Here is a 20,884-nt window from a genome sequence, read left to right on the forward strand (position 1 = left end):
TAACTAGGACATAGTCTTTTAATCACTAGTTTTCTGGCTCTTCCTTCAACTAATTCAACTATGAAACATAATGTATATAGAACATACATATTTGTTTGCATGTGACTGCGAGGAGTTTATGGGGGTACACAAAAATAAATACAATCGGATTTCATTCTTCAAGAGGCACACAGTTTCAAAGGGAGACATATGTGTGATTACAAACAAAATGGTACAAACACGACTTTGACAGAGCTAAATGCTGGGAACTCTGGAGCACATAGTAGATGCAGTAACCTGTGCTGGAAGGAATAGGAAAGGCTTTTTACAAAGGACCTCTGAGCTGGCTCTGGGGGGAGTGGGAACTGGCCAGTGTTGGCGGTGGAGGGAGCAGTGTTCAGGTCGGGAGAGGGAAATGTGCAAATAACTCTCCTGATACTCTCCTAGTGCCACCATGTTGTTACCGTCTCCTATTCTCATCTGCTGGCTTTCATAAAATTATGTACTCTTTCTTCTTAATGGGCACACTAGAAAATTTTTTCTTTGCCAGTCTCCTGTGTCTGACAGAGGACAGGCCAATGAATAACTTTAGGTATGGGGTGTGCAATGTCTGGGAAGAAGCAAGAGGAAGCCTGCTGGGGTGCTGGAATGTTTTAGATCATGATGTGTGTGTTGGTTACACGTGCCAAACTCTATTCAGCCATATGCTTATTAATGTATTTCCAGCATTTTACTACGTGCATACTAGACTTCAATGAAACGAGGAAAAAAAAAGCCTCCTAACCCAATGATATTAATGTCAGTCCTATGACACTAATTTCTATACGGAGCTGTTTAGCACTTGGCATAGAATGTATTTTTGTTTTGTGTTGTGTTGTTTTGTTTTTTCTTTGTTCATTTCTTATATGAGAATGTTTTCAGAAATCAGATTTTAAATGCCATTTAAGATCTCAATTTTGTTTTAAGCTCATTTGTCCTCTTCTGTGGAATCTCTATGGCTTTAAGTTGGAAATATATAAACTTACACACGGGGTGCAGTTGGCTTTATATTTTAGAAGCTTCCTTTGCATACAGCCTGTGGATCACATGTTTTTGTTTCTCTCTGTAAGTGCCCTGTGGCAGGGGATAATTCTACCATTTCTCTTTGTAGTATCTGGGAGATTGAGTTGTGTACACGGTCTGAGTCCTCAATAAATATTGCTGAGAGGGAACAAGTGTGAATTGTTTTTCCATTTTGATTTATCAGCCTCTTAGAAAGGAGGGGCGAAAGACCTAAATAGTATACTTAGGTGGTCTTATTTCTCCCCAAACCCCTTAAACAGTTTAAAAGAGGAAAAGAAAGAAAATACTCTTGAAGGTTGATTGAGGGTCCACAGAACAAATTAGACTTACTCAAGTTTTATGAATCTCCAAATAGCAAGTTTATATAGATTTGCTGGAGTTTAGATATACGTGTCTGCCAAACAAGGTAACTTTTAAAGAAAATAGTTGCTTTGCATTTTTTTCAGGTCAGAAATTGAGTTTTTAGCTAAGCTTTTGCTCTTAGAAATTATCAGGAAAAATATTGCCATCTATGTTGTAATTGTACAACAAACCCAATGAAGAGATCTCATTTCAGGTAAAGCAACTCACAGGTCCCCTGAACCTCCATGTAAGCATAAAGAAAACTGCATTAGTCTATTCCCATGCTGCTAATAAAGACATAATTGAAACTGGGTAATTTATAAAGGAAAGAGGTTTAATTGACTCACAGTTCCAAGTGGCTGGGGAGGCCTCACAATCATAGCAGAAGGCGAATGAGGAGCAAAGTCACATTTTACATGGCAGCAGGCAAGAGATTGTGTTCAGGGGAACTTCCCTTTATAAAACCATCAGATCTCATGAGACTTATTCACTATCACAAGAACAGTATGGGAAAGATGTGTCCCATGATTCAATTACCTCCCACCGGGTCCCTCTCATGACACCTGGGAATTATAGGAGCTACAATTCAAGATGAGATTTGAGTGGGGACACAGGCAAACTGTACCATAAGCCTGATTTTTTTTCATTTTGCTCTTACTTGGTGATATTTGAGGCCAGCCAAGGCAGAACTTATTGAGCACTTTCAGAACCCTTCTAGAGCTCTCTTTTTCTTGCTGACCCCTGTATCTAATTCTCTCTTACTCCTACCAGAGTTGCCAGTGACCACACACTGGTCCTGTGGCCTAAGACTCTTTGCTGTAGGTCCCCACCTTGGGCTATGCTGCATGTCATTAAATAATGCTTGGTCATGCCTTGTCTATATTTAATTCTTTTCCTTGGTATCCTGAACTTTGCCATCCAAAGATTATTTGCTGATTCCAGAACCAAGCTATGCAAATATGTTTATGTATGCAATTTTTCTAACATAAGATGTATTATACTATGCTTCCCCTTTTTTACTTTCTTTTTTTTTATTATTACACTTTAAGTTCTAGGGTACATGTGCACAATGTGAAGATTTGTTATATATGTATAGATGTGCTGTGTTGGTGTGCTGCACCCATTAACTTGTCATTTACATTAGGTATTTCTCCGAATGCTATCCCTCCCCCATCCCCACACCCCGCGACAGACCCGTGTGTGATGTTCCCCACCCCTTGTCCTTTTTCATAAATCAAATGTATGTGAAAGTGAAAATGCTTTGCTGGGCCGGGTGTGGTGGCTCACGCCTATAATCCTGGCACTTTGGGAGGCCAGTGTGAGTGGATCACAAGGTCAAGAGATTGAGACCATCCTGGCCAAGGTGGTGAAACCCTGTCTCTACTAAAAATACAAAATCAGCTGGGTGTGGTGGTGTGCACCTGTCATCCCAGCTACTCAGGAGGCTGAGGCAGGAGAATCACTTGAACCTGGGAGTCAGAGGTTGCAGTGAGCAGAGATTGTGCCACTGCACTCCAGCCTGGCTACAGAGTGAGACTCCGTCTCAAAAAAAAAAAAAAAAAAAAAAAAAAAGAAAGAAAGAAACAAAGAAAATGCCTAGCTGCAAAACACAGAAAAAACATAGATAATCATTCATAAGAGAATAAAATGTTTTCAAAATCTCTCCACCATTAATCCCACACATATGCACATACACTCACACATGTACACACACATATATATACATTACACGTATTATTTGCTTTTTTAATTTAAACAATATTTAATTAAAATGTTTCATGTCAGTAAATATATTTCCATGACATTTTTCTTTGTGTTTGGAAAGCATTCCACTTTATGAATAAACTATCATTTTATCACTTTATGAATAAACTATCATTTATTTACAGTCTCTTACTGTTACACATTTTTGCTATATTAAATTAATAGGGAATCCTTACAATACATATGTTTCTCATCAACAATTTTTTTAAAGCTTCTTAGAATATCCAAGTCAAAGACATGTGTTAAAAAAAACCCTAGCACTGATCCCGGAGCAAGATGGCCGAATAGGAGCAGCTCCAGCCTCTAGCTCCCAGTGCAAACGACACAGAGAACAGGTGATTTCTGCATTTTCAACTGAGGTACAGGGTTCATCTCACTGAGGAGTGCTGGACAATCGGTGCTGGTCAGCTGGTGCAGCCCGACTAGTGAGAGCTGAAGCAGGGCGAGCCATCGCCTCACCTGGGAAGTGCAAGGGGGAAGGGAATCCCTTTTCCTAGTCAAGGGAAACTGTAAACACAACACCTGGAAAATCGGGTAACTCCCACCCTAATACTGCACTTTACCAAGGGTCTTAACAAATGGCACACCAGGAGATTATATCCCACACGTGGCCCAGAGGGTCCCACGCCCATGGAGCCTCCCTCCTTGCTAGCACAGCAGTCTGAGATCTAACTGCAAGACAGCAGCGAGGCTGGGGGAGGGGTGCCCGCCATTGCTGAGGCTTAAGTGGGTAAACACACCCACAGGGAAGCTTGAACTGGGTGGAGCCCACCGCAGCTCAAGGGGGCCTGCATGTCTCTGTAGACTCCATCTCTGGGGACAGGGGGTAGCTAAACAAAAAGCAGCAGAAACCTCGGCAGAGGTAAATGACCCTGTCTGACAGCTTTGAAGAGAGCAGTGGATCTCCCAGTACAGAGGTTGAGATCTGAGAACAGACAGACTGTGTGCTCAAGTAGGTCCCCGACCCCTGAGTAGCCTAACTGGGAGACATCCCCCCCTAGGTGCAGACGGACACCTCACACTTCACATGGTGGGGTACACTACTGAGATGAAGCTTCCAGAGCAAGAATCAGACAGCAACCTTCACTGTTCAGCAATATTCTATCTTCTGCAGCCTCTGCTGCTGATACACAGGCAAACAGGGTCTGGAGTGGACTTCAAGCAATCTCCAACAGACCTACAGCTGAGGGTCCTGACTGTTAGAAGGAAAACTAACAAACAGAAAGGACACCCACACCAAAACCCCATCAGTTCATCACTGTCATCAAAGACCAAAGACAGATAAAACCACAAAGATGGTAAAAAAGCAGGGCAGAAAAGCGGGAAATTCAAAAAATGAGAGCGCATCTTCTCCTCCAAAGCAATGCAGCTCATCGCCAGCAACAGATCAAAGCTGGATGGAGAATGACTTCGACAAGTTGAGAGAAGAAGGGTTCAGTCAATCAAACTTCTCAGAGCTAAAGGAGGAACTACATAACCAGCACAAAGAAACTAAAAATCTTGAGAAAAGAATGAAAGAATGGATAACTTGAATAATCAATGCAGAGAAGGCCATAAACAAACTGACAGAGATAAAAACCATGACATGAGAAATACGTGACAAATGCACAAGCTTCAGTAACTGACTCGATCAACTGGAAGAAAGATTATCAATAGTTGAAGATCAAATGAATGAAACGAAGCAAGAAGAGAAGTCTAGAGAAAAAAGAGCAAAAAGAAATGAACAAAGCCTCCAAGAAATATGGGATTATGTGAAAAGACCAAATCTACGTCTGATTGGTGTGCCTGAAAGTGAGGGGGAAAATGGAACCAAGTTGGAAAATACTGTTGAGGATATCATCCAGGAGAACTTCCCCAACCTAGTAAGGCAGACCAACATTAAAATTCAGGAAATACAGAGAATGCCACAAAGATACTTCTCAAGAAGAGCAACTCCAAGACATATAATTGTCAGATTCACCAAAGTTGAAATGAAGGAAAAAATGTTAAGGGCAGCCAGAGAGAAAGGTCGGGTTACCCACAAAGGGAAGCTCATCAGACTAACAGCAGATCTCTCAGCAGAAACTCTCCAAACCAGAAGAGAGTGGGGGCCAATATTCAACATTCTTAAAGAAAAGAATTTTCAACCCAGAATTTCATATCCAACCAAACTAAGTTTCATAAGTGAAGGAGAAATAAAATCCTTTACAGACAAGCAAATGCTTAGAGATTTTGTCGCCACCAGGCCTGCCCTACAAGAGACCCTGAAGGAAGTACTAAACATGGAAAGGAACAACCGGTCCCAGCCATTGCAAAAACATGCAAAAATGTAAAGACCATCAATGGTAGGAAAAAACTGCATCAACTAACGAGCAAAATAACCAGCTAATATCACAATGACAGGATCAAGTTCACACATAACAATATTAACCTTAAATGTAAATGGACTAAATGATCCAATTAAAAGACAGAGACTGGCAAATTGGAGAAAGAGTCAAGACTCATCAGTTTGCTGTATTCAGGAGACCCATCTCACGTGCAGAGACACACATAGGCTCAAAATAAAGGGATGGAGGAAGATCTACCAAGCAAATGGAGAACAAAAAAAAAGCAGGGATTGCAAACCTAGTCTCTGATAACACACCCTTTAAACCAATAAAGATCAAAAGAGACAAAGAAGGCCATTACATAATGGTAAAGGGATTAATTCAACAGGAAGAGCTAACTATCCTAAATATATATGCACCCAATACAGGAGCACGCAGATTCATAAAGCAAGTCCTTAGAGACTTACAAAGAGACTTAGACTCCCATACAACAATAATGGAAGACTTCAACACCCCACTGTCAACATTAGACAGATCAACGAGACAGAAAGTTAACAAGGATATCCAAGATGTGAACTCATCTCTGCACCAAGTGGACCTAATAGACATCTACAGAACTCTCCACCCCAAATCAACAGAATATACATTCTCCTCAGCACCACATCACACTTATTCCAAAATTGACCACATAGTTGGAAGTAAGCACTCCTCAGCAAATGTAAAAGAACAGAAACTATAACAAACTGTCTCTCAGACCACAGTGCAATCAAACTAGAACTCAGGACTAAGAAACTCAATCAAAACCACTCAACTACCTGGAAACTGAACAACCTGCTCCTGAATGACTACTGGGTACATAACGAAATGAATGCAGAAATAAAGATGTTCTTTGAAACCAATGAGAACAAAGATACAACATACCAGAATCTCTGGGACACATTTAAAGCAGTGTGTAGAGGGAAATTTATAGCACTAAATGCCCACAAGAGAAAGCTGGAAAGATCTAAAATTGACACCCTAACATCACAATTAAAAGAACTAGAGAAACAAGAGCAAACACATTCAAAAGCTAGCAGAAGGCAAGAAATAACTAAGATCAGAGCAGAACTGAAGGAGATAGAGACACAAAAAACCCTCCAAAAAATCAATGAATCCAGGAGCTGGTTTTTTGAAAAGATCAACAAAATTGATAGACTGCTAGCAAGACTAATAAAAAAGAAAAGAGAGAAGAATCAAATAGATGCAATAAAAAATGATAAAGGGGATATCACCACTGATCCTACAGAAATGCAAACTATCATCAGAGAATACTATAAACCCCTCTATGGAAGTAAACTAGAAAGCCTAGAAGAAATGGATAATTTCCTGGACACTTACACTGTCCCAAGACTAAACCAGGAAGAAGTTGAATCCCTGAATAGACCAATAGCAGGGTCTGAAATTGAGGCAATAATTAAGAGCCTACCAACCAAAAAAAGTCCAGGACCAGATGGATTCACAGCTGAATTCTACCAGAGGTACAAGGAGGAGTTGGTACCATTCCTTCTGAAACTATTCCAATCAATAGAAAAAGAGGGAATCCTCCCTAACTCATTTTATGAGGCTAACATCATCCTAATACCAAAACCTGGCAGAGACACAACAAAAAAAAAATAGAATTTTAGACCAATATCCCTGATGAACATTGATGCAAAAATCCTCAATAAAATACTGGCAAACCGAATCCAGCAGCACATCAAAAAGCTTATCCACCATGATCAAGTGGGCTTCATCTCTGGGATGCAAGGCTGGTTCAACATACACAAATCAATAAATGTAATCCAGCACATAAACAGGACCAAAGACAAAAACCACATGATTATCTCAATGGATGCAGAAAAGGCCTTTGACAAAATTCAACAGTCCTTCATGCTAAAAACTCCCAATAAATTCGGTATTGATGGAACGTATCTCAAAATAATAAGAGCTATTTATGACAAACCCACAGCCAATATCATACTGAATGGGCAAAAACTGGAAGCATTCCCTTTGAAAACTGGCACATAACAGGGATGCCCTCTCTCACCACTCCTATTCAACGTAGTGTTGGAAGTTCTGGCTAGGGCAATTAGGCAAGAGAAAGAAAGGGTATTCAGTTAGGAAAAGAAGAAGTCAAATTGTCCCTGTTTGCAGATGACATGATTGTATATTTAGAAAACCCCATCATCTCAGCCCAAAATCTCCTTAAGCTGATAAGCAACTTCAGCAAAGTCTCAGGATACAAAATTAATGTGCAAAAATCGCAAGCATTCTTATACACCAGTAACAGACAAACAGAGAGCCAAATCGTGAATGAACTTCCATTCACAATTGCTTCAAAGAGAATAAAAGACCTAGGAATCCAACTGACAAGGGATGTAAAGGACCTCTTCAAGGAGAACTACAAACCACTGCTCAGTGAAATAAAAGAGGACACAAACAAATGGAAGAACATACCATGCTCATGGATAGGAAGAATCAATATCGTGAAAATGGCCATACTGCCCAAGGTAATTTATAGATTCAATGCCATCCCCATCAAGCTACCAATGAGTTTCTTCACAGAATTGGAAAAAATTGCTTTAAAGTTTATATGGAACCAAAAAAGAGCCCGCATCTCCAAGACAATCCTAAGTCAAAAGAACAAAGCTGGAGGCATCACGCTACCTGACTTCAAACTGTACTACAAGGCTACAGTAACCAAAACAGCATGGTACCGGTACCAAAACAGAGATACAGACCAATGGAACAGAACAGAGTCCTCAGAAATAATACCACACATCTACAGCCATCTGATCTTTGACAAACCTGACAAAAACAAGAAATGGGGAAAGGATTCCCTATTTAATAAATGGTGCAGGGAAAATTGGCTAGCCATAAGTAGGAAGCTGAAACTGGATCCTTTCCTTACTCCTTATACGAAAATTAATTCAAGATGGATTAGAGACTTAAATGTTAGACCTAATATCATAAAAACCCTAGAAGAAAACCTAGGTAATACCATTCAGGACATAGGCATGGGCAAGGACTTCATGTCTAAAACACCAAAAGCAATGGCAACAAAAGCCAAAATTGACAAATGGGATCTCATTAAACTAAAGAGCTTCTGCACAGCAAAAGAAACTACCATCAAAGTAAACAGGCAACCTACAGAATGGGAGAAAATTTTTGCAATCTACTCATCTGACAAAGGGCTAATATCCAGAATCTACAAAGAACTCAAACAAATTTACAAGAAAAAAACAAACAACCCCATCAAAAAGTGGGCAAAGGATATGAACAGACAGTTCTCAAAAGAAGACATTCATACAGCCAACAGACACATGAAAAAATGCTCGTCATCACTGGTCATCAGAGAAATGCAAATCAAAACCACAATGAGATACCATCTCACACCAGTTAGAATGGCAATCATTATAAGTCAGGAAACAACAGGTGCTAGAGAGGATGTGGAGAAATAGGAACACTTTTACACTGTTGGTGCGATTGTAAACTAGTTCAACCATTATGGAAAACAGTATGGCAATTCCTCAAGGATCTAGAACTAGATGTACCATATGACCCAGCCATTGCATTACTGGGATTACTGGGTATATACCCAAAGGATTGTAAATCATGCTGCTATAAAGACACATGCACATGTATGTTTATTGCGGCACTATTCACAATAGCAAAGACTTGGAATCAACCCAAATGTCCATCAGTGACAGACTGGATTAAGAAAATGTGGCACATATACACCATGGAATACTATGCAGCCATCAAAAAGGATGAGTTTGTGTCCTTTGTAGGGACATGGATGCAGCTGGAAACCATCATTCTTAGCAAACTATCACAAGAACAGAAAACCAAACACCGCATGTTCTCACTCATAGGTGGGAACTGAACAATGAGATCACTTGGACTCAGGAAGGGGAACATCACACACCGGGGCCTATCATGGGGAGGGGGGAGGGGGGAGGGGGGAGGGGGGAGGGATTGCATTGGGAGTTATACCTGATGTAAATGACGAGTTGATGGGTGCAGCACACCAACAAGGCACAAGTATACATATGTAACAAACCTGCACGTTATGCACATGTACCCTACAACTTAAAGTATAATAATAATAATTAAAAATAAAAATAAAAAAAAAAAAAAAAAAAAAAAAAGAAAATGTTGCACATATACACCATGGAATACTATGCAGCCATAAAAAAGGATGAGTTCGTGTCCTTTGTAGGGATATGGGTGCAGCTGGAAGCCATCCTTCTCAGCAAACTTTCACAAGAACAGAAAACCAAACACCGCATGTTCTCACTCACAGGTGGGAATTGAACAATGAGATCACTTGGACATGGGAACGGGAACATCACACACCGGGGCCTAATATGGGGAGGGGGTTGGGGGGAGGGATGGCATTGGGAGTTATAACTGATGTAAATGACGAGTTGATGGGTGCTGATGAGTTGATGGGTGTAGTACACCAACATGTCACATGTGTACATATGTAACAAACCTGTACGTTGTGCATATGTACCCTAGAACTGAAAGTATATTAAAAAAAAAACAAACCCTAGCACTTTTGGATCTAGCTTATTTTTTATTACAAAAAGGAATGTATGTCCATTGTAAAATTCCAAATAGCATATAAGGAAAAATAAGTTCCCCTTCCACCTGAGCCTCCTACTTCTCCCAATAGGCAACCAGTGTTGTATATCTCTTTTATTTCTCTCTGGAAATATTCCATGCAAACACATACGTGGAGTATATCCTTTTCTTTTTATACAAATGGATATGTATTTTTGTGTGTGTGTATATATATATATGTAATTCTGTACCTTTATTTTGGAAATTTTTAAAAATGTATTTTGGAGCTTCTTTCAGTTTAGGACACATAGATCTAACTCATGTTGTTTTTATGGACACATAGTAAACAAAGTATAAATATATGAAATTTGATATAATTAGTAGGCTGTTGATGAAGTTTGACTCTTTCCTTTCTTTTGTTGAGATAAACACAACAACAACAAATACTCTTGCACATATGGCTTTTTGCACAAATATGAGAGTTAATGAATTCTAAGAATTTTAAGGCTTTTGATAAATACTGACAAACTTTTATTTAAAAGAGAATTTACATTGCCATGGAAAAAATGCTCCTCCCGCCCAGCCTACCACCTCCTTTCACATGAAGATTTTAGAGATCGTATTTAAAGCCTGAGGACTGAGGGTAAAGTTGGCATTTTTCAGTCCCTGGAGAAGAAAGTTGGGTAAAGACTGCATTCGTTTAATATCCCTCCATTTCTCTGCTGAAGAAGCCAACTGCTAAGCCTACATGAACATTTTAGTGCTGCTGTTTGTGGCTGTGCTCCTCAGAGACGTTTTAACCTTAGCTCCTTCTCAATGGAAAGGCACCATAATTCTGCCTGATCAAATCGCTTCGTCTATTTCTTTGCCCACCATAGCATCTGCGCTTCTTACCATGGTATTCTTAATTTTTTTTCTTGGATCTTTCTTTTAGATATCTTAATCTTTTTTATCTACAATGTAAATTCTGTGAGAGCAGTTGATGATTTTGTTCACTGCTATATCCCTGAATCTATCTAGTCCATAGTAATGACTTAAAAAGGTTTTGTTGAAAGAATGAGTCCACTCAGTCAAACCACAGAAGTTTCTAAAAATCTCCACACAGCTTTACATACTTCCCCATCACAAGTTTTGCACCATTGTCTTGGGTTTTGTTACCCTCTGACTAAAGCTGGGATTTAAAACATCTATGTTTGGAGGATGAACTTCAGAGGGTGTGTGAAACCCCAGGGCTTTCAGGCCAGGTCTGGGGTACATGTCTGAATGTGCATTTGCTGGGGTGGGAGGAGGAGAAGGTTCCTAGTGCTTGTGGAAACTAAATGGTTAATTCTTTTTAATCTTTCTCTCAACAATAATTTGGCATAAATGATGCTGAAACAGATGTATTGGGAATGATTCTTTTAAGAGACTGGCAAACTAGGTGTGACCACTTGGCTCTAGATAAATATTACCTAGATTTAAAACTAGATAAAACTCAGATTAATCAGAGTTTTGGGTAACTATAGGGCAAGCAAAGTTATGGGCAGCAAAGAAACCCTTACTAGTAAGAACCATAATCTTTCTTTTGGGTTGATAATGATGGCTGCAATTTTTTTGAAAAAAAATAAAAGGGTGACATTTGCATATTCACTTTGAAAGAGAGATAATCAAGCCTACATTATAAAACATTAAAAATAAAGTATATTAATTATTTTGATCAGTGTCACTTATAGATGAATAAAGTGGATGAAATATGATATTTTATAATTTAAAAATTTTCATGTGATCTTTCTGATTTTAGAAAAGAAGAATCTGAGTGTAAAGTGGATTAATAAAATGATTTAATCACATTTTTAATGTTTCTCTCTTCAAAGAGAATTTCTAATAACTTATATTTTGGACCTAAAATTGCTACATGTGTGAAACTATGGGGATAAATGAAAACTCAGAGTGTGTTCTTTTTGAGCAGGGATTTTTTTTTTTTAAACATGTGAGAGAGAAATGGATAGTGATTTGTCTTCGGGTTAAATATCATACTGAGAAGATGGACAGTTCGAGACCCAAGAAAGTGGGCTGCTGGAAAAACATAATGAGGAGAAGAAAACTTTGGAGCAAATGTTTGAGAAAGCTGTCTGAAAGTAATAAAGATAACAATAACATCTTATTTCCAGAATCAGTATTAACACGTCACTCAGGTACCAAAATTCATTCAGGAGAAACAAAGAGGATTGGATTAAATTAATTTGGAATGGATTTTAGGAATGAATTGTTTGATCTTTTAAACAGGACATTTCCATTCATTTATTCGTTCGATATTAATATAGCATCTACTATATCTTAGTGCTAGGTATTTAGGAAGACAGACCTTTGGCAACTTTGGTGAATGCCAGGAAGGTTACCTGGTTAAAGTATAGCAAATTTAGAGTGTTTTAGGTTTTTAGAGGGGAAGCTGAAATGAGACAGATCCTTACCATGGTCAATTTTATAAAAAATTAAAATTATAATTTTTCTATAACCCCACTACACAGGTAAGAAAAATAAGCTACCAAAGGGTACATGATCCTGGACCTCAGATTCTACAGTTTAGCTGAAGTTAACCTCACTATTGATGTTCATCTAGACTTTCATTAACCTCTGACCAATGCTGAATATGCTTCAGGTGAAAAGAAGTAAAGATTTTATTGTAATATGAACAAATTACCCTGTTTAAATTTTAAATGTTTACTAATGGAACATAGGCCGGGTAACGCATACATGGAGTAATTAGATAGTAAGCTGCTATATGGGAGCCTATTAACTGCAAAATGAATTTGACCAGAGATTGATTTTTTTAAGCATTTCTTAATTAACAAAGAATGAGCAAGATAAATCTGAAAGATGAAGCGTTACACTGAGTTTTAAATAGTGAACAATTTGGACACAGAAGTTCACTGTTTATTCTTTTCAATACATGAAAATGATCCAGCATGGTTAAACACGTTTCATATTTTACATTTTCTTACCAGAAGTGAAACACCCACATTTACATGATTGCCCAAAGTTATGCTGTATCTTAAGGTGGAAAATTTATAATAAATATCTAAAATGCTATATCATCGTGTAATGGATTTAACGGTTCGACAATTGGGAATGATAGAGTCCTTCTATGAGCAACTTTTAGAAGAATGTCTACTTAGTACACATTCTTATATATGAAATAAGCTTTCCAGTTGCCCAAGGATATTTATTAATCATGTGTTTCTTGTTTTAGTCCTAGTTTTAATACTAGAGTTATGATACAGACTTTATTAAAACACACATACACACACACTCTTCAACAAAGTTAGAACAAATTATGCTCAGTCAAAATAACTACAGTTTCCATTAACAGAAATTTGGAATGGTTGATATCCAGACTTACATCCATGTAATAGTTTTAAAATAGACTATTATTGCTAAATGAAAGTATTCTTTAAGAACAGCAAATAAAACGTGATTTAAATAGGTAACTTTTAATATCCTCCTTATTTTTAATAAATCTTAATTTTGAAAAGTTGGATGAAGGGAACTCTACTTGTTACCAATAAGACATGGTTTATTAACACTTGTGCATCAGATTTATAGTTATTTTTATAATAAAATTGGGCATTTTTTTATACAACTGGGCCATCTTCATGAAGAAGCTAAAAATTTGCATGATGATAGCTTACATTGGTTTCAGAGATAAGTCATTATTTCTTTATCTTTTGTTTTCATTTTCCCTTATAAGCTGAGATAATTTGGCCAGCCTAATGGTTGCCCTATTTATGGTACAACTTTTGTACCTTGACCAAAACTATGACCTTTTTAAACTAATATGTTTGATGTACCTATTCAAACTTTTTTGGATAAATACCTTATTAAAGAAATACCTCCAGGCTGCAGCGTGGTGGCTCATGCCTGTAATCCCAACACTTTGGAGCCCAAGATGGGGGGACCACTTGAGTCCAAGAGATCAAGACCAGCCTCAGGTCGGGCATGGTGGCTCACACCCATAATCCCAGCACTTTGGGAGTCCGAGACAGGCGGATCACTTGTGGTAACTTGAGAGCCAGACCAGCCTGGTCAACCTGGTGAAACCCCGTCTCTACTAAAAATACATAAGTTAGCCGGGCATGGTGGCACATGCCTATTGTACCAGCTACTTGGGAGGCTGAGGCATGAGAATCTCTTGAACCCGAGAGGCAGAGATTGTAGTGAGCCAACAACGCACCACTGCACTACAGCCTGGGTGACAGAGCGAGACTCTGTCACAGCAACAAAATGAAACAAAACCCAAAAACTCCAAAACAAGCCGGGGCAACATGGTGAAACTCTGTCTCTACTAAAAATGCAAAAATTAGCAGAGTGTGGTGGCACAGGCCTGTAAACCTGGAGGCAGAGGTTGCAATGAGCCAAGATTGCACCCCTGCACTCCAGCCTGGGCGACAGAGGGAGACTCTGTCTCAAAAAATAAATAAATAAATAAATAAATAAATAAATAAATAAATAAATATAATAAAACAATAAAAATTAAAGAAAAATCTCTCTCTCTTCCAGCCTTCTCCCCTCTTCTAACTTTTTAAATCTTTTCTTCTCTTATTACCATTTTCTTTTAAATAAGTGGATACCCACTTAGTCTTATCTTAATCTCAATCTTAATTTTATCTTAATCAGATTAAAAAATTATTCAGCATGTAAAATAACCCTTTTAACAACAGGGCAATCTAAGAGACTGACATTTCTAGGAGTTATCTTCTTGCCTCTCTCTCTGAAGTGACTTATGAATCTGAAGGTACAATAAGTCCCCTCACAGCGGGTGGCTGGGAGATTACTCCTAAGGCTGACTCTGCAGGTTATCTATCTCCCTCTGCCTCTCTTTCATTCCTTTTCCCTTTTCTTTTCTTTCTAGCCAAAAAAAAAAAAAAAAAAATTCTTAATGACATATAAAATGACAAAACTCCCATGAAAACTTTAATGCTAATATTGTTCCTCTGAGAAACGAGCTAAATAATCACTTTAGACAGAAGAACCAATAGAAATGAATGCAAAGTGTGATAGGAATCCTAATTATAGCCCAAGTTGTGTTGATTGCCAAGGTTCAAAGATGTGTGAGCCTGTCAGCTGGACTGGAAGGGGTGGTCCGCCGAAAATCTCTTTTTGGGAGGGACTGGGGATCTTACTAATAGATAACTCATCCTATGCAAAGGAGTTGCCATGCATAAGAAGCTTGATCCAATACAACACCTAGGACTCCTGAAGGGAAGAAAGTCTCTGGGCCTTTCTCAGGTGGCAGTGTCTATTACCCAGGAGAATTCTCCCCCTTGTACCAACTGGACTCATGCCTGAGTTTTACAGTGACTCTTGAGCAGGATCTGTGAGTTAAAATAAAAAGGCATGTTTGTCAAAGTGAAGACTGGAGACGCAGCACAATGTTTTGGTTGCAGCCATTTAACATAATGTAATATATGAGGAGAGAGAAAGACATTCTTATCCATTTTACAGGCCAACAGCCAATGACGTTGGTTCTTCATGGGCTCAGATATATAAACAGTAGTAGTAAGCTATGGTGTGTGTAAGGACAGTAGTGCCCAAAGATAATGCCGTGTCCAGCAGACCCAGTGTCTGGCAGCTAAAGACGTATGTGCTGGAGGGGCAATGGCATGCTGTAAAGATGAAATGTGTGGTGCTGAAGTCAACAGGTATAGCATGCTGGGGAACCACACCCATGTATGAGCCAATTGGAGACACCTGAAATACATGGAGGTGAGGGGCTTTACAGAGGTCTTAACTGTTGGAGGGGAAAAGCAGTGATATTTATGTTATTACTACAAATGGACTCGAGGAAACTCGGCCACCCAGAAGCAGCACACAATAACGCTGCCACACATCAATATTTTAGTTCCCCATCCCATTTCCGTTCAGTCCACTTTTTAAGAAGATAGAATAATGACTGCTACGGGAAGAAAAATAGGTCACCAGTTTGATAAGGAAGAGGATAGATGGTGAAGTGTGGGGGCGGGAAAGAGCCAGCAGAATTAACAAAGGTAATTAAGGTAGCAGAAGCAAGAGTAGCTGGTTTTCACATTGCCAAATATATTTCAACTGAGCAAAAAGGAGAGTTATTCACATACATGTAGTCACAGAAGGCAGAAACAGAGAACAAAAATAACCATGAAAACTGACACTGGAAATTAAAGAGGAGGAAATAGAGTAGTTAATTCTTGTCTTCAGCCTAGCTTTTTTCCCCAAGCTGAAAAATGACTGTGAATTGTATAAGCAAAGCTGGAATAAAAATTACCATGAAATAATGCTAACTTTTTAGCAGCCTCCTTTAAGTGCATCCTCCTTATTTGTCAATTCGCCTGCCAAGCATACAAGAACATTATTTTTTTTTTTCTCCTTGAACTACCCCCAGATCGGGCAATCTTTGTGCACTGAAAGCATGTGTTTCTTCATGCATTGGTGCATGCTGAATAGGGCTGTCCTTTTTCCAAATTATCATCTGCTTGCCTGGGCAATTTCCATGAGCAAATATGGGTATTTGCACACGCAAATGGAAGTGCATGAAAATAATATGTGCTTGGTATTAGTGGGCCCAGCCAGGGTTTGGCTTTTTGGAGTTAAAAGCCCTGTAAATGCCTCATGGATTTCTATGGAAGCTTCATTTAGCAAGCACAATTCATGAGCCAAGCCAAGGAGTTATAATTCCATTAGCTAAATATCCCTTTGTGAAGAAAATAGATTTTTTTAAAGGACTTGGATTTCTAGAATGATTTAAAAGGCAACATTTTACTAGGATATGGTGCAAGCTAACTTTTGGCTCTGAAGTATTTACTAATATGTTATGGGTTTGAGATGTACGGTGCAACTTTCCATTTCCTCTTAAAGTGTCACTGGAAAGGTTATATAGTTATGAAAAAGAAAAGTGAGAGCTTAAACATTCAGGGTTATATTGCCAAATAATATCTGAAATGCAAAGGCTTACAAAAATTAGCAAAGATTCGTCGTTACACAGAGCCAAGCTTCCTCTCAGAGGACATATAATATTTCAATACTTTAGGAAATCAATTTACTATTTTACCAGTGCAGTATTCTAGTGCATATGTCTTATAGCTACGCTCACACACATATCCATATTTTGAGGAATCTGTTCATTTCTTCTTGCCAGAAATCTTCTAGCCATGGCTTAAGAAGTGACTTCCGGTCTCTCTAATTGTTCTAGAATCTTTTAAAGCCTCCCAGCTCACAGACTCTTAAGTCTGAATCTTGCCTTTCATGACACCAGCACAAAATCCTAAAATGTCTTTTTCAGTTTGCATTTTCACAAAATAATTTTCTTAGTTAAGCTATTTTGAAGTATCATTTAGGAAGTTCTGCTTTCTTATACATTGTTTATCTTTTCTCAACACTATTTTTTTAAATGAAAAAGAATACTTTACAAGGGGGAAAGGGAGGTTTTTTTGATCCTCCCAAATGCAAAACAACTGATTAACAAGTGAAAAACTGAATTAATCAACTGGAATTGGTATATACCATAATGAGTAATGAATGAGTCAAATGATTTTTTCCCCATTATTTCTCATCAGTGGTTTTCTTGAATGGAGGTGGCAGACTGAATTTTCCAAAGAGGGCTGCAACACAACTTCCTATCCTACATACTATTCTAGAACCTTGCCACAGTCCTCTCAGGAAAGAATGTCAAATTCTCTCCTCTGTGAACCTGGGCCGCTTATGAGTTGCCTATCAATGGGAGAATACAGTGGAAGTAACGCTGTGTGATTTCTGAGGCTGAATTAGAAGAGACAGTGCAACTCTGCTTTGTTGGCCAGGACACTCAATTCCTGAAACCCTGACCCACCATGTAGAAGTCTGATCAACCTAAGCTTCCATCCTATGAGGAAGCTCAGGGCACAGGTAGAGGCCACTTGTAGGTGCTCCTGCCAACAGGCTGAGGTGCCAGGTGGCAGCCAGCATCCACCACCAGGCATATGGTGAAGATACCTCCAGATGACTTCAGCCCCCAGTTATTGATTCACCCCCAGCCTTTGAGTCTTCTAGCTGAGAACCCTGACATCACAGAGCAGAGACAAGCCATTCCCACGAAGCCATGCCTGAATTATTGACTCACAGAACCTAATAGCTCAATATAATGTGTATGTTTGCTGCTAAGTTTGGGTTACAGTTGCCCCTCCCTCTGCATCTATGGGCCACATCCCTGGTTTCAATAAGCTGCAGATCAAACATTTGAAAAAAAAATTACAAAGTTACAGTATAACAACTATTTATACAACAATTACATTGTATTAGCTATTAGAGATAGAGATAATACCAAGTATACAGGAGGGTGTGTGTAGGTTATAGGCAAAAACTGTACCATTTTATATAGGGGACTTGAAGGTCTGCAGATTTTTGGTGTCTGCAGGGGCTTCTGGAACCAATTACCCACTGATACAGAGTGACTATAATTTGTTATGTATCACTGGTAACCAGAAATGTCAACAAATTACTTGAGACAAAATGTTCAAATCTAAACAGTCAGACAGTATCATCTCATATTTCAGAGTCAATCTGGGATAAGATGTTGGGCTATTCATTTCCAAAATCCAGTGGCATTTCATAATTTTCCAGGGAGAAATGCTACTGGTTAATTATTTTTAAGTCAACATTCTCTATTTTAAAGTGTTGTAGCTTACAAAAAGTATATACAAGTTTATTTTTTAAAAGATTTCATTAATTGATCAGACTAGAGGATTCATTGCACAGAGTGCCCTTGGAACACACGTAATTTGAGCTTGGCCAACAGGCAGGTTGCCAGTATATGCGGATGCAGGGGCGGCTGCTCCCATTCCATTTTCACTGTTCCTTTCCTTTCTCATCTGCTTTCTTTTCCCTCCTTCTAGTCAGTGCCCACTTACAAAGTGGCTGTTGCATGTATGTGGTGTTCAGTCATGTGTGATAAGATGCAAAATGAGCTGGATGCAGTGGCTCACGCCTGTAATCCCAGCACTTTGGGAGGCCGAGGTGGGCGGATCACCTGAGGTGGTGAGTTCAAGACCAGCCTGACCAACATGGAGAAACCCTGCCTCTACTAAAAATACAAAATAAATTAGCCAGGCATGGTGGCATATGTCTGTAATCCCAGCTCCTCGGGAGGCTGAGGCAGGAGAGTCGCTTGAACCCAGGAGGCGGAGGTTGTGGTGAGCCGAGATTACGCCATTGCACTCCAGCCTGGGCAACAAGAGCAAAACTCCATCTCGAAAGAAAAAAAAAAATGCAAAATGAAAGTGACTTATGCCTGGTCTCTCATCCTGCAATACTACATGTATCGGATCATGGGAAAAGTTACTTATATGTGAAATAAACATGAACTTTTAATTTCATCACCTAAGTCATGATAAGAAAAAGCCAATAAATTCTTTTCACCAAATATTTTGAACCTGAGAGTGCCTAATGCTAAGGTTGAAAAGACAGATCCATGGCTAGAGAAGTGCAACAGAAAAACACAGTAATAACTTTCCAGTATATAATATACATATTTAATGGACAAAAACAAAGAAAACTAAGAGGAATAAATAGGAGTGGAAAACAGAAGCATAAGATACAGAAAGAAACTGCAGTGAGAAAACAGTTCTCAGCAATTGCTCCTGTATGCCAAGTGATTCCCATATGTCCATAGGTAGACATGAGGCTCCTGCAGTCCTCTGTAAATTATGTGTATGATAGTCAAGTGAGAAATGGATTGGGTAAAATTATGGGAGCCAGTTAAGATTGGAATGATAATACGAGTTACTACAACTCTAGAGCACACAGGCTTAAGAATTGTGCAGGTGAGGAGTCAGTAAAGACATGTGAGGTCCTCATTCAGTTTTGTGTTTTTAGGCATGCATTTCAAAATAGTTATTTAGAAAAAATTTGGGGGGTAACTTCTGTGTTAAATTCTCCTTGCCTATAAAGGAAACTCCATATTTTACAAAAAGCCTTAAAACTTACTTCTTTCTTCAAAATCCTCCAATGCCTCGCATGACTCATTATTGTCTATAAACCTACCTCCATAGCAACACAACTTTCATAAAACAGACCCTTCTTTCTACTGCTGCCTTGCTTTCTTGGTGACAGGGGACCAATGGAGGGTGGAGTGAGTGAGCCCCAGCGTGGAGGGAAGAAAAGGATGAGGCTGCCTGACAAGCTCTGTTGGTTCTTAGTGACCATCAGACCAGTGGTAAATGCTGCTGCAGGAAGGAAGAGAGCAGCATCTGCTATCTGTAGTCTGCAGGAGCGTTTGTTTCCTTCGGGGCAGATGGGTTTGATTAGGATCCAGCTGGTTCTTTGTGGTTATTATGTTTGCATCCTGGCCAGGGACCTGCACTAATAGGTGTTCAATTAATATTCAGTTGCATAAAATTTAAAAAAGGTGTCCTCTAACCTGCTAATTTCCTTTTCCAACACCTTATGATTTTCCTCCCACAGTGTCTCTGATTCTCTTCTCAGTGTGGTCACTGGAGCTGATTACACACAACTAAATATGGACAAAAACAACAACAATAAACATAATACTGTTTGTAATGACAGCTAATTTTTGTTAAGTAATTCCCATATCAGGCATTGTTTTAAGCACTTATCGAATGCAGTCCTCACAACAACAACCCTTAATTAGGTCACTCTTTTCTTCTGAACTTCATGATGAGGAAGCGAAGGCCTAGAGGATCAGATGTCTCTGGGAAGTGAGGGCAGATGTGAGCAGAGGAAAGAGGGAGGGGTGCTGTGTGGCAGTAGGAGAGTCTCTTCTTGAGGATCCTGGCAGAATCTAAGGCTGTTTTACCCCTTCCAGTCATCTTTACTTTTCTATTTGGCCAAACTTCTATTTC

Source organism: Macaca nemestrina, chromosome 16, assembly GCF_043159975.1.
Source record: "Macaca nemestrina isolate mMacNem1 chromosome 16, mMacNem.hap1, whole genome shotgun sequence".
Taxonomy (NCBI): domain Eukaryota; kingdom Metazoa; phylum Chordata; class Mammalia; order Primates; family Cercopithecidae; genus Macaca; species Macaca nemestrina.